General features: G+C 42.4%; 1 protein-coding gene across 1 annotated transcript in view; it reads left to right on the top strand.

The window, feature by feature from the left end:
- The first annotated feature begins 323 nt into the window (after positions 1 to 323).
- The window catches only part of LPIN2 (lipin 2), a 560,786-nt gene continuing 547,268 nt past the window's right edge, over positions 324 to 13,841 (top strand). Inside the window, exon 1 of the mRNA XM_085605827.1 lies at positions 324 to 558. The gene's annotated coding sequence lies outside the window, so the exon portion shown is untranslated. The remainder of the gene's footprint in view (positions 559 to 13,841) is intronic.

Below are 13,841 nucleotides of genomic sequence, written 5' to 3'. Positions count from 1 at the left end.
CTGTATACTTCGACTGGAACGTTTTACACCACCTCTGGTTGAAGGCCTAATCAATAAAAAAAAATATTCTGTGTTTGAAAAACACTCTCCTGCCAGTGAGCGTATCTCCGAGTTTCGACTGTTCTGCAATTAAACCACAATGGCAGCGAATACTGTGGGAAGAACCCAGTCCTCCCAGGTGTCCTGTCCCCGGTCTCACCAAACTGCCAGCGCCCGCGACAGTCAGTTGTCTCTTGGGGATAAAAACATTCTCTGCCAACGGAGAGAGGCGCGCTCTGCGCTACCGCGCGCACAGCGACTCCGAGCACGCGCTTTAGGGAGGCGGAGCCATCCGCTGACGTCAGAGGCCGGCGGCAGTAGCGGCTCAGAGCAGCAGCTGGAGGTGCCAAGGCCGGTGCTGGGCAGGAGCGGAGCTCCCAGCAGCACCTCCCCCGGGGGCTGGGATCCCGGGGCACGTTGGTGGCAGCGGAGGAAGGTGCGCGTCCGGCCGCACCGGCATAGCTAGCTTGGGTACTGCTAGCTAAGTCAGCTGAGTGAAGACCGGCTCCGAACAAAACGGTGAGTGTGATGTAGCTTGGGGTAGGAGACAACGTGCAGCCTGGTGCGTTTCCTTTCAGCTTCGCGGCAGCCCAGTGCGCCCTGCCTACAGCCGCTGGTACGTCCTCAGTGTGCCCCTGGAGCCACCTGTGTAGTGCTGATCCGCTGTCGCGTCCTCCGAGAGGTCCCGAGCTGAGGACTTGGTGTCTCTGAAGGAGAGCTAGCTAGTACTCTCCTACCCTCATATTTATAGTGCCCATTCAGTCTCACTTAGTGGGATTTTCCTCCAGGAACCATGGGCACTATTTATTAAGCAGTTCGAGATGGAAACGTGAAAAGAGGTGACATGTTTGCCAATTCCTTTCAGATAGTTCTGTTTCTAGCCTCTGTAATACCATGTTTTCCAGAGCACCTTCACCCTCTTTTATCTCTGAAGGAGCTGACTGAGGCGCAATGGGTTCCACAAGTCAAGGCCCGCACGACACTCTATTTGAAAGGGGTGATTGGGAGGGGGTGGGGTAGGCCCCTTTGAGAAGAACCCAGGACACTTTATTGCACAGTGTTTATTATTGTTTTTAAAGAAAATTTGATTTTGAGTACTTGTTGAAGAAATGTTCATGACCCTTAACAGACGCCCACCCTTAACCCCCACAACATTTACTCGCTGAACAGAGAGAAACGAAAATAAAAAATGGAACCAAATAGCAAAATTCAGTGATCCCAGTACTATATTTGCCCAAAACGTTAGGCGATCCTTCTGAAATCAAGTCGAGCGCCTCGAAGCATGCGCAGACTTTCACCGTGTGAAAAAATAAAACTATAATCTCAAGAGTTCTGGACGCTCCCTGCCCCTTCCTTACCTGCGCCGTACACATTGTCGTGCATGTTGGAAGTACAGGGTTTCACTTCTGTCGAGATGCTGAAGTCAGTCCCTTCCCACCCTCTCTTATCACTCGTTAGGCGAATGAGGGCTAACCAGCTTGTTTAGTTTACCTATGTGCTGCCAGTGATCTGATCCCCCCCCCGGAGATGAAAGAAAGTCTCATCAGTCATCCCAAGCATGTTTTGCGCCAAGACGGTGACAGGTGTCACTTAATGAGGTTACTTGCAGTGTATCCTATACCTCGAGGGTATACCTTGACATGTACATCACTTAGTAATAGAATTCAGCCAAGTGTGAAATAATGTATCATGGGATTTGTAACCTGCAACGTGGCACCTTGATTACTTCGCCATAATAGATGGACTAAATAAAGCCTTTTGGTTATATAGTGACGTGAATTCTCTCCTCCCCTTGCATAGGTGTGAGCATAATTGTGTTTAATAACCAGCACCATGGAACCGCTAGATGGTGTACGCAGCACTATATAAATGATTAAAAGGAACAGGCAACTGAATCTCGGGTAGTGTCATTGCTGAGTCGGGCTTGTATACGCTTTAACGTCTCACTTGGAGGCCTGAAAGTAATATTGAGTTATGAAGCTAAGTGCGAGTCAAATGTGGTCTGGCTACAAAGCATCCTCCTTGTCCCGGTTCTGTTTTCTAACTATGGATGCTGCTGTTTTGAAATGGATCAGCCGAAGCCTTACAGACATGTATCACACACTGAAGTAACTTGAGCCCCGGCTCCTCAACAAAAGCCTGTCTGTTGGCGCTGAATGGCTGTTTTTGACTGGAGGAAAAGGCTGTGTGTTTTTTTAACTTAACTTACAGCTATGTTGAATGAATGGGTTTTTGGAAAATGGCATCACTTCAGGCTGATTTGATTTGGTTATTCTCATTCCCTTGCCATTTTAATTGGCACGGGATTTTAGGAAACCTTAACCATCCCCTTGCTGACATTTAAAGCAGGAACTGGTTTATCTAGAGTATGTAGGCATTTGTGGCTAATTTTGACAGACTAGGGAAAAAAACTGTCAGCTTGTATGATCCTCTGTTTTCCCAAATTAATTGAAATATATTGATGTATTCTAGAGTTATGCAGAAAACTCCTGTATCTGTAGTCCTCCTAGAGGATCTGGATATCCCTAACTGCAACTATGTCACACATCCGATTTTAAGATAACTCTTAATATCGGTTTAGCGTTGGACAGCATGCACGTCTCGCTCTCGTTTCGGTGAACTTATCCACAATTTGTACAAGATGCTTTGTGAAGTTCAGCTCGACTGTTCTACATGTGATCAATTCTAGTGCCAGCAGCGATTTACCTGATTCTTGAGTAAACAAGTGCCATGTTTGCCATCTCTTTATAAACGCAGAACAAGGAGAAAGGGGCGTTACCAAATAAAGTGTCCTCTTTTGCCACGAATCATAGGTAGTTGGCTGCTCTATTCAGCAAGTGTCATTCATAAATGGTCTGTAACCTACTTTTAACTACTCGCAGGACTCTTTCCCTTACTTTTCTAGAGTGTCCCACCATCTTTGAACCCTCAATTCACCAGCTTGCTCCATTTCTCTTCACGATTAAAAAGTAATGGATTTAAATGCCTGCCCTCTTAAAAATCGAAGGACACTGAAGTCTGTAAATTTCATGCTTTGCAGCGATTAAGGAAAATATGAATAATTAAATGAGGGAAAATACCAATGTACATATTCAGTCATTTTTTACAACAGAAATGCTCATGCCTTATTCACTCTTAAGCTCTGTAAAGCTAGTTAGTTTACTTGTATGCATGGTTACTTCAGGCCAGCTGTTCTCGCTCCATCCTGAATCGTGTCATGGAAGCCATTCGGTGTTCCAGCCTCAGCTGGTTCTGCACCAGCACTGAGCACGTGGCCTGCACCAGGATGTTCTTTGAGCTTTTCTAGATCCACTAGTTCAAAGCACGTACACTAAATCAGAACTTTCAATAGTTGTAGAATGAATACTTACAATAACTATCGTTGATCAATCCACTATTAACTTGCCGGGTATTAAAGCATTGAAATGTTAAAATATTCTGGAGCCTGCATGATGGGGGAAATGTTCAAGCTGTTGTAATATGGAACCAACATCAGTGATTTCATTTCTGGTTAGTACGAGTAGCCTATTTCTGCTTAACAGAAAGAGTAGAAAATAATCAAAGAGCAAGGCATATCTACCCAGCCAGGTAATGCATATATGTGGTTGGACCATTCTGGCATTTAGTTTAATCGCAATACTACCATATTCTGCATCATCCCTTGGGACCTTCACTGTGGTATATCAACACAACTCGCAAACAGACTTAAAATTGAATTGCCTAGAAAGCACTCCACAGCTACCATCCTCTCTATCCCTAAATAGAAACCTGTGTTTACAAGTGACCAGTGTTTCAGGTTTGCTGAGGTCTACTGCCTTTAAAATTTTTTTCACCATCCTTCTCCAGCTGTGAGGTATGACCATTCTACAGATATTTACCTAACTACTTAAAAACAAAATACCCCTGCCTACATTCACCCCATCCCCGATTTACAGAAATATTTCCTTCATGCTCTGAGCCACAGTAAAATAGGCTTCCTAACAAACTCCAACTGATTTGGTTATTGCTTACTACCGCTCCAGGCTGTATTACGAGTCCTCAACCCATTGTGCCTTCTCTTAACCTGTGTCTCCCATGCAAAAGAGAAGACTGGATGCACTCAGTCAGCAATTGTCAATCTAATGTCCACCCTTCTGCTGCAAATGTACATCTGGTCATATCTTTTCACCACAGTACTTTGTGTCCTCGCCTCTTTGACGTGCATTGACACCAGTCTTAATGGGCCATGGTGCAAACATATGTTTCTAAATATTTGTCCTCCCAATGTAACCAGAGGGGAGGGAATTTTGGAGTCTATGATGGGACATTCTTTTACAAGTAAAGTACAGACCAATGTTAAAGAGATGGACTCTAAATCACATATGCACAAAATTACACCTCCCGCATGATGCAAGGCCTTCCTATCGGAGCGTACGCAGCATTCTATTCCAGGGTCATGCTCCTCATTGAAACAGTCGTACAGAAGATGACACTCGCAGAATTTGGGCACCAGCATGTAACTCTTACACTCTAACTAGTTGTGTTTCTTGAGAGTAGATTGTGGGGAAGCAAATAGGGTAACTTTGGATCAGCTGAGGTGGATCCGACCCAAAAAAATATATAAATATATATATATATATATATATATATATATATATATATATATATATATTATATCGCCACACTCTGTTTACTGAATTCCTTTGGGTGGAAAAACGGGCGACTAACCCAGTCTTCGTGCAAAAATAGAGGTGTTTTATTTATTCAGTAAACCACCAGCTGCTGTGATGCGTTTCGGCCAAACGTGGCCTTGATCACATGACGCGCTAGCTTAGCCAGAGCCAAACATTTAAAGTGGTAGTTGCCTGCACACATGCGTCTGCTTAATAGACAAACAAAATACTGTGACATAATTCATACGTCCACTGATAGTGCAAAATACAGCAATACATACTAAAAATACTCAAGGAGCAATTTGATTAGTATTTACAGAAACAACAACAATAATTAAATGTTAAATACATTAAAATCACGGTTGTAAGAGCATACAAGTTAAAGCTAGAAATTCATTAAAAAATACTTTTTTTGCAATAAGATTAAAAGCTTGTATAGTTGATACCATTCGCATATCTGCATAATGCAAAAAGGGGGGCTATATCTGGCTAAATACATTTATCCTGCCCATTGACAATGTGTACGCTTGTACTCAAGTGCCTGTAAAGAACAGATCCATAATAATGTCTGTATTGCAGAATCTCATCTAAAGTGCTTATGTCCAAAGTGCTAAGTGCAAAGGATGTGCAAATTCCATACAATCTAAAATTCATATATTATACACAAAAGATCATAAAAAGATCCTTCATATAAATACATAAAAAATTGATAAAAAATGATGTAAGTGAATTAAAAAATTCTGTCAAAAATAGAAAAACACATTGCAAGGTGCAGCATGCTGAATAGAATAATGTTAACAGTAAGGAGTTGTCATTTTTAAGAAAAGACAATTAGATGCAGCGATTGTCATCACGACGGTGATATATTTGGTATTATCTAGTCCCAGATAATTTTAAAGCCAAGTATAGAAGTCCTCGCTCGAAATTTGTCCTTTAGGAATTTTGGTACAGTGTTCGAGGATATATCTTGTTTCAAGGCGTCCGAGTTTAGCCTCTCGATCACCTCCTCGTCTGCATGCTGGTACAGAATCAATCAGAAAATATTTTAAATCCTCAAGGTTATTTGCATGCATTTCTTTGAAATGACGTGCAATAGGGTAAGTATGGTCACTGTTTGTAATTGCCCTCATGTGCGGCAGTATCCGCTTGTGGGCTTGCAATTTGGTGCTGCCCACATGCTGCAGTCCACAAGGGCAACTCAACACATACGCCACATATTTAGTCTTACATGTCAGGAATTTTGTTATTTTGATAGGATCCATTGTAAATGGGGAGATGAATGTAGCAGTGTTAACCCCATGTTTACAAGCCCTACAGCTGGTACATTTGAAGAATCCTTTCCTGACCGTGAGCCACGTTGCAGGGTTTTTTTACTTCCGGGCTACTTCTGACTATAGAATCCCTCATGGATTTGGATTTTCTGAAGGTGATGCTAGGTTTTATTGGTAGAGAGTTTCCAATGATAGGGTCACTCCGTACCACTGTCCAATTTCTGTTGATGATTCTACGTATAGTGTGGTGTTGCTTGCTATATGTGAGAATCAGTCTAGTTTCCATCATGGTGCTATCCTGACTTGAGGACATCTTTAGAATCCCTGTTGGTTAAAAGGTCTACTCTTGCTTTACTATTTGCTTTGGAGATGGCCACATCTATTGTCTCGGTTTTGTAGCCTCTTTGCAAAAATCTTGCTTTGCTGAGTTGCTGTGCTACCACCAGATCCTGGTCATTGCTGCAGGTACGTCATATCCTCAGCATCTCTCCATTTGGAATACTCTGGATGAGATGCTGAGGATGATGGCTGGTTGCATGCAACAAACTGTTACCTGCTGTGGATTTGCGGAAGAGTTTTGTCTCTATCGTCTGATCCTTAATGTATACCTCCACGTCCAGGAAGCATACAGATGCCTTGCTAATTGTAGCTGTAAAATGCATCTTTATGTTGTTTCTATTTAGAGCCTGTACAAACTTCTGAGCTGATTCAATTGTACCACGACATATGACAAACAAGTCATCTATATAACGTAGCCAAACCTTTATCTGGGTATCAACTACAGTTTTGAACTCTTTTCTCAAGATCATTTCCTCCCACCAGCCCATGTGGAGGCAGGAGTAGCTAGGGGAAAAATCAAGCTCCCATAGCTACTCCTCTTATTTGTTGAAGGTCCCGGTTTTGAAATAAAAAGTAGTTGTTGTGTAAACAGTACGACATCATGGCTAGCAACATTTTGTTGTGTTCTGCTATTCAAGTAAAGTTGTGTAGCTCGAATGCCATCCTTGTGATGTATGCTTGTGTACAAAGATGTAACATCTAGACTCCTTAACAAGCAATCAGGTTCCCATATCACATTATTCATTTTCATAAGGAAGTCCCCAGTGTCTTGTACAAAGGAGGGAAGGCCCTTAACGAAATCGTGTAAGAAGAAATCCATGTACTTGGTTCTGTTTTCCAACATGCCACCTATAGCTGAAATTATAGGTCTGCCAGGTGGAGTAATGGCATTTTTATGCAATATGGCAATAAAGTACATTATTGGCATTACGGGATATTCATTTTTCAAAAAATTGTATTCGTCCATGCTGATCAATCCAGTACTTCTCCAAGCACTGAGTTTTGAAAAATATTCAATCCATGATGCAAGTACGGTCTGCATGTTAGTTCTCTTATAACAATTGGCATCATCCAGTTGTTTTGTAGCCTCTTTCATATATTCTTCTTTTGCCCATATTACAATGTTCCCGCCTTTGTCAGAATTTCAAATTACATTTTGTTGTAGTTTTACCATTAGCCGATTGTATGCCCTTTGTTGATAACTTTGTCTTTGTAATCTTCTATTTGTTTGTCCATTCAATTTTTTGATTTCTGTGGTGACCAGTTAATTAAATACATCCAATGTGTCTCTGATGGTTATGGGTTGGAATGTTGACTTAGGTTTAAAATTAGTTCGAACTGTGCCAAATACATTGAGACTGATATTTTCATCTCTGTTATTGGTATTTGTATTTTTATGGCCAGATCCTGTAAATCGCTCAACAATTTTGCATCTGCAGCTGTCAAGTTATCATTAGGTTGGGCGGTGTTACCGATCTTGCTTTGTATGAGTGGTATTTTCTGAGCTTTCATTTTTTAACAAATTTGAAAATATCCACACGCGTTTGTGCGTAATCAAAGTTCTTTTGTGGACAAAATGATAACCCCAGTTCCAACAGTTAAGTCTCTGCTTTGTTTAAACTCATTGTGGACAGATTGACAAGTTTTATTAGAATCTGTTTCGCTTATTGTTACTTGCGATTCCATCTTTTTTTGTACTGTGTTTTTTTTGTTGTTGCTGTTTTCTCCACTTGTTGCATTTGCGCCTTTCCCTACGCTTACGGTTGAGCCTTTGGTTGGTTGTTGGGGTTGTTTGCGGGGACGTAGTGTGTCTTTGCGGTCTTGTCTTCGACAATTTACTTCCTCCGCTAATGTGAATACGCGTAACCCCAATTGTGACGTTGCTCTCAACTGTTCGTTTTCCAATTCACTATCCATATTTGAGTTCATCTCCGAGGTTGAGACTGATGTTGATGCTGCCGTAGCATCCCGCCCACCTGCTTGTTGGTCATCTAAAGCAACTGTTTTGATAGAATCAAACTTTCCGGCAAAAGTGAAAACGCGCCCTTGCTCATAATCTTGCTTGTCCCTTTGGAATTTATAGGCCTTGCTTTTTCGATTACTTCCTCCTCTTTTGCCAGTCTAGTCAACATTTCTTCACGTAATTTCGTAATTTGTGGTGTGATTGCTAGTTTGTTTATGTCACTCTCCAACTCCTCAATTTGTTTTTGCAATTTGACAAGAATAATCACCAATCTTCTTGAAGATTCCAAATTCCATTCTGCCCACTCGCCTAACATCTGTGGGTCTGGGTTTTCATAACTAGGGGCTATCATGATACGCAACCCTCTTGGTATGCGCCCTACTTGTAGATATCTCTCCAGAGATCGGTGTTCCCACCACTTTGCTTGTTCCATACGCATAGCCTTTTCTAATCTCCTCTTAAACAACTCCTTAGTGTTCGTTTGCCCTCCGTTGTTCCGGCTACTGTGAGCCAGTACCTGTTCAGTACTTGGGGCATCGTTAAACATTTCATCAACTGCCGCCTCGCGGCTCCATAGTGCGTCTGCAGACATGGCTTTTACACTGAGTGTTGAAATACACTGGTATATTTGTTCCCTGCGTGTTTGAAGAGCAATTCAGCAGAATTGCCGTACTCCAATGCACACCTCCCCAACCGGAGATAGTGATTATATATATATTTTTTATTATTTTTTTTTTTTGCCACTCTCTGCATCCTCACTCGAAGGGAGCAGGTGCTGCAGTTCCAGTCCAGTAGGACTTAAATGCTATTGATGTGTAGAAGCAGAATTTCTCACAGTGGGGCAATAAAGTAGTGTGATACTTTTGATGTAGGTCGACCAGAGCTATTTCTTTGCATGTAGATAACACATCTTCTCCCAGAGTAGTGGGTGCATGAATTAATGTTGAATTCAACTTGCTTTACATCTTTTTAGTTTGTGGTCCCTATACCTGCAAAAAACAGACCAACCAATGTGTTTCAGAATTTGACAGCATTCGTTTTTTTTCCTCAAATATATTGATGTGTGTATTAACTGAATAATTTGACTTGTATTAACGCTCATTTCATAAGTGAAATTTAAGATGCCGTATGTGATAGTGTTTGTGAATCCACTGTAACGTTGGGGAACCAGAATAAATGTAGATCAACTTGGAGCTATTTAACTTTTCTTGTCATTTTGTTTTGTGTTCTCCAATGGCTATGCTGCACCGCATGTCTCCAACTCTCTGCAACTTCCCTTTTCTAGATTCCCCCCCCCCCCCCCTGTGTTTTTTTTTCTTTTTTCTAAATCGTCCAGTTCGCCTATTGCCTCTGTTTGCACTGCTTGCTGCTCTCGATTGTACAACCTACTCTGCGATCCTTTCCTTTGACCATGTATGTTTTGAGAGCTGAAGTGCTCTGGGTTTCAGATTGCTTTGTCTTCCTGGTTACTTAACAGTTGTCTCTTGCTTGTGTCCCCGGGCTTTGCCACTCTATTCTTTAGATGTTTGGGAGTGTCTCTCATGGTAGCATGTTCCCTCTTTGTTGTTCAGTACATTAACAATAAGTGTACATTGGATTTCAACTCTGGAGGCAGATTATGAAGTGGTTTTTCTAGTTTTGACTTTTTCCGATCTCTGTTATTATTGCTTAATATAAATGACCCCTTATCTTTTCGAGCTGCACAATCCGCTGACAGATTTTCAAATAGTTTGAAGCAAGTTACTATGTAGCTGCATAGCCTGTGTACTATAGATATTGAAGACATTTGGACAAAAAGTTGTGAAACGTGAAAACAGCTCGTAAGCACTGCTTGCTTGTGCCCTAGTAACATCCTTAACGGACCCTAGTGAGATTTACATTGAATGAGGACATTCCCATGGTCCGCTCCTGTTGACGATACTCTTAATTGGCTGTCGCAGCCATGGTCCGTTCTTCAGTCGATTCCTCAGAGGCGCACTGGCTGTTTATTTATGGAGAGACACCATGTGGAAGCTCGAAATTAAGCGTGAAGCTGCAGCCGGTAAGAAGCATGAGCAGGAATCATACTGTGTTTGGAAGGGTTGTATGCTCTGGCTCTCGACCTGTGGCCTCATTTGTTCATTGAAAAGAAAGGCCTTTTTTATTGGGCGATTTTTGGCGTGTGGTAGTAAGGCCGCTCTCAACAGCATATAGCCAGTGCTCATGTCCCAGTCTTCTGGGTGTTGGTATGTGAGGGAACTACGAGTTAAACCCTGTTAACTGCAACTAATTGAGCTCTAATGTTAAATGCTGCATAGAGCTGAAGTATCCTGTTGCATACTCTGGTGGAAAGGCGATTGTTCTTACAACAGATGAGCTCTGGGTGCCATACAGAACTTCCTCATTTATCCTAACACATGTTTTTATTCTTTTATGTGTATTAAAGGAAAAAATACCTTTATCTGTGTTGCATCTTAAGGGTTTTCTGTCCACATTCTAAATCTTCTGCCGAAACCAGAATACACTGATTATATTTTTTCTAACATTGCATTTTTTAATGTAACATGTTTTCCCCTATTGAGCTTTTAGCCTATAGTTCTCCCTCGCAGGATGTAAAATAGTTCTTCTATCATCTCTTAAGGTTTCTTGCAGGCCATGACACAGGCATATTGGATTCAGGTCTTGGATATTCTTAGTTACTCACAAGAGTCTTGCCTAGAGAAAGGTCTAGTGAGCAGACAGCCTAGGCCACGCTGCTGGCGTGATATATTGCTTGGGTTGGTCCCATAACATCCTTAAGAGTGTCTCTCTATACTGATATTCTGAAACCGGAGCAGACCCCTGGTTTCCAACTCTTCCTCTGCAACTCTGGGCTGTTCAGTTAAATGTAACATTTAGGATCATTGAACAGGAAAGGCGCCGTTTATTCCCTGGAGCCTTCCCGAGCAGAGGTTTGGGAGCACATGAACAAGACCTCAAATAAATGGACACCGAGGCAGACAAGGGTAATATGACAAATGGCCGACTACATAACCCTGTTTCAACACTGGCAATAGAAACACAAGGTGGGGGCATCTATTCCTAGAAATAAAGCTGCATACGTTGAATTATGCCTTCTGCTGTTGTTTATCCTAAATTCGTAGCACAAGATATCTTTCTGGGTATAGGCACTATCCTGATCCTCATTTACATTATCTTGTGTTCTACTGATCAGGATCTCTGACAGCCTGTCCAGTGTGTCACTTGTGGGGAATTGTTGGATAGAAGTCCAAATTACATGCCAGCCTCATAGTCTGGTTCAGCTGCTGCTGGAAAGGATCCTCAGTCGGCCAGAGTATTGGAACCACTGTCGGGACCTATCAGACCAGATCCTGATGAAAATATTTACACCCAACCTCCACATTGCACAGCCAAAGTGAGAGTTCCTTTGAGAATAAAAGAGGAACTCACACCAGGTCCCCACGACAGTGCCCTTTAACATAGCACACATCCCTCATCTCTGCATACTCGACGCTGGCAGTAAGTTTCAAGACCCTCTAGAAAAAAGAGCATACTAGATTAATAAAGACACATTTTTCTTGATCTGATACACAATTTAAACTGGAGGTAGGATTTGAAAATATGAGTTGAGGCTGAATGTCACAAGACTATGGGCACACACTTGTTTTTGGACCAACTTGTCTTTTAAATTCCAAACTGTGGCCCGGGGACATCGAAAACAGTGGGTGATCCACAATATAAAAAACATTGTACCATAACACCATGATGCCAATGAAGCCCAGCCATCGTAATCATGTCGCCACACAGTATGTCTGAGAGTTAGTGTAACCTGACTACCTCAGGTTTATGCCATCTAGCATGTCTGACAGATTTGAACGCCTCAGTGGGTGAAAGACCACAAGGTGGGTGTGGATGGAGTGTGTGAGGAATGACTGTGAGCCTACCAGCGGTGTAAGACCAGCAGGAGAGGAACTAATGGTGAAGGATACCAGTTAACCCGATTCAAGCAAATGACAAAGCTATCAGAAGTAAAAGTTCACCAAGTAAAAGGGAGCATGAAAGCAGCAGGCAGTGAACATTAGCCGGGATAAGCATTACAGGTGGTATCATTTGAGATGTAGAGCACAGGGTGAATGAATGAAAGTTTGCTTGTAAGTGACAGTAGTCAATACAGTTGTTGCCTTTGCTCATCCAAGCAAGTGTAGTCCTATGGAGCTGGGTGCACATCCGCCTAAGGTTACCACCGCTCGGCCCTTGGCAGCTTTTCCAAACTGATGGTGAAAGGCCAGCAACTAAATGGCTGCGAGCTTAGAAAGAAAGCCATCTCTAGTATTGCTCCATTCGAGGTTTCACCGAGGCCAGAGCACTGGAGCTGCTGTAGCGCTTGTTCTGCCTGACAAGGAAGATGAAAGACCCTCCCCTGCCAATGGCACCTTTGCTTACATAACTGCTCCTTTGGCCTACGCTACTCCTACATTTTTTCCGGAGCCACAGTTTTTTTTTTTTTTTTTGCTGTTGTCTCTTGATGGTGCTCTCCTTTCTTATAGTTTTATTTTTAGATGCAGTGCAGCTGCCGGGAGTCTGCCTCAAAGGCAATGAGAAGCAGTGGCTATATGCTTACATTTATCGTACTGACATTTAAAGAGCACTAACTACTGTAGGCTTTCTGGAAATCTCGCTCTTGGGCCTTGCTCAGTGCATTCTCTGAGGCTTGGCGCTACTTAGGGTGGTGGCAGGGTATTGAACACCAACAACTGTCTTGCTGTTTGGAAACAGCTTTGTCTGAAAATGTATATTCACGCCCTGGCATTCATTTTGCAATGTTTGAACCGATTTTGTGATTAATATCTAAATTGCTGATTTATTGAAGATGTTTTCCACCAACCAACCGAGTCTAAAAAATGTTATTTTACTGAGCACGAAGCTCCGAACCATCTTATCGTATGGTTCCGTGCTGGCGTGGGTTTCTTTTTTTTTTTATTTTTTTTTTACATTATTCACCATGCGAGCGGCCCCATATGACCAAAAATCATATTTAAGGACCACTTTATAGACTGTGGTAGAGCTATAAAAGCAAGGAGGATGTTTGTTTCCCCACAATTATTTAACTAAATGTTACTTTTAAAAAAAATTGGGGACCGCCCCCTGTGAAAATGCAGGACAGTTTGTCTTCCTAGGGGACTCTCCTGTATTGTGTTCTTGCTGGCGTTAACTTGACCATTCGTTGTTTTACTCGGTGGTGAAACGGAGGCATTGCCGGGCACTGTGCTTGCCAGTAGATTCCCAATGTGTGGACGTTTTGTGTTGCATAGGTGTTTAACTTTGTGTGCTGAGGGGGTGGCATTGTGGAAGGGCCCAATCTAAACGTAAACAGCGTCTTGGTTCTCAGCACCATGGCATTTGGCACCAGCTTCCGAGCTATGTGGCTGTCAGAGTCGCATGAATCAGTTTTGTTGAAAGCACGCGGAGTAAACACGACTCGTGTTATTTAAAAAAAAAAAAAAACAAAGCTGTGGGCTTCTCGAGGTCCGCTGCGCAATGGCCCTTGCTGACCTCTAACCTGGCAGTGTTTGCCTATTGGGGGAAGTGGGGGCGTGG

This window comes from Triturus cristatus, chromosome 5_1 (assembly GCF_964204655.1).
Source record: "Triturus cristatus chromosome 5_1, aTriCri1.1, whole genome shotgun sequence".
Taxonomy (NCBI): domain Eukaryota; kingdom Metazoa; phylum Chordata; class Amphibia; order Caudata; family Salamandridae; genus Triturus; species Triturus cristatus.
The sequence above is the reverse complement of the archived record's forward strand: the minus strand, read 5'-3'. Positions and strand labels throughout refer to the sequence as shown.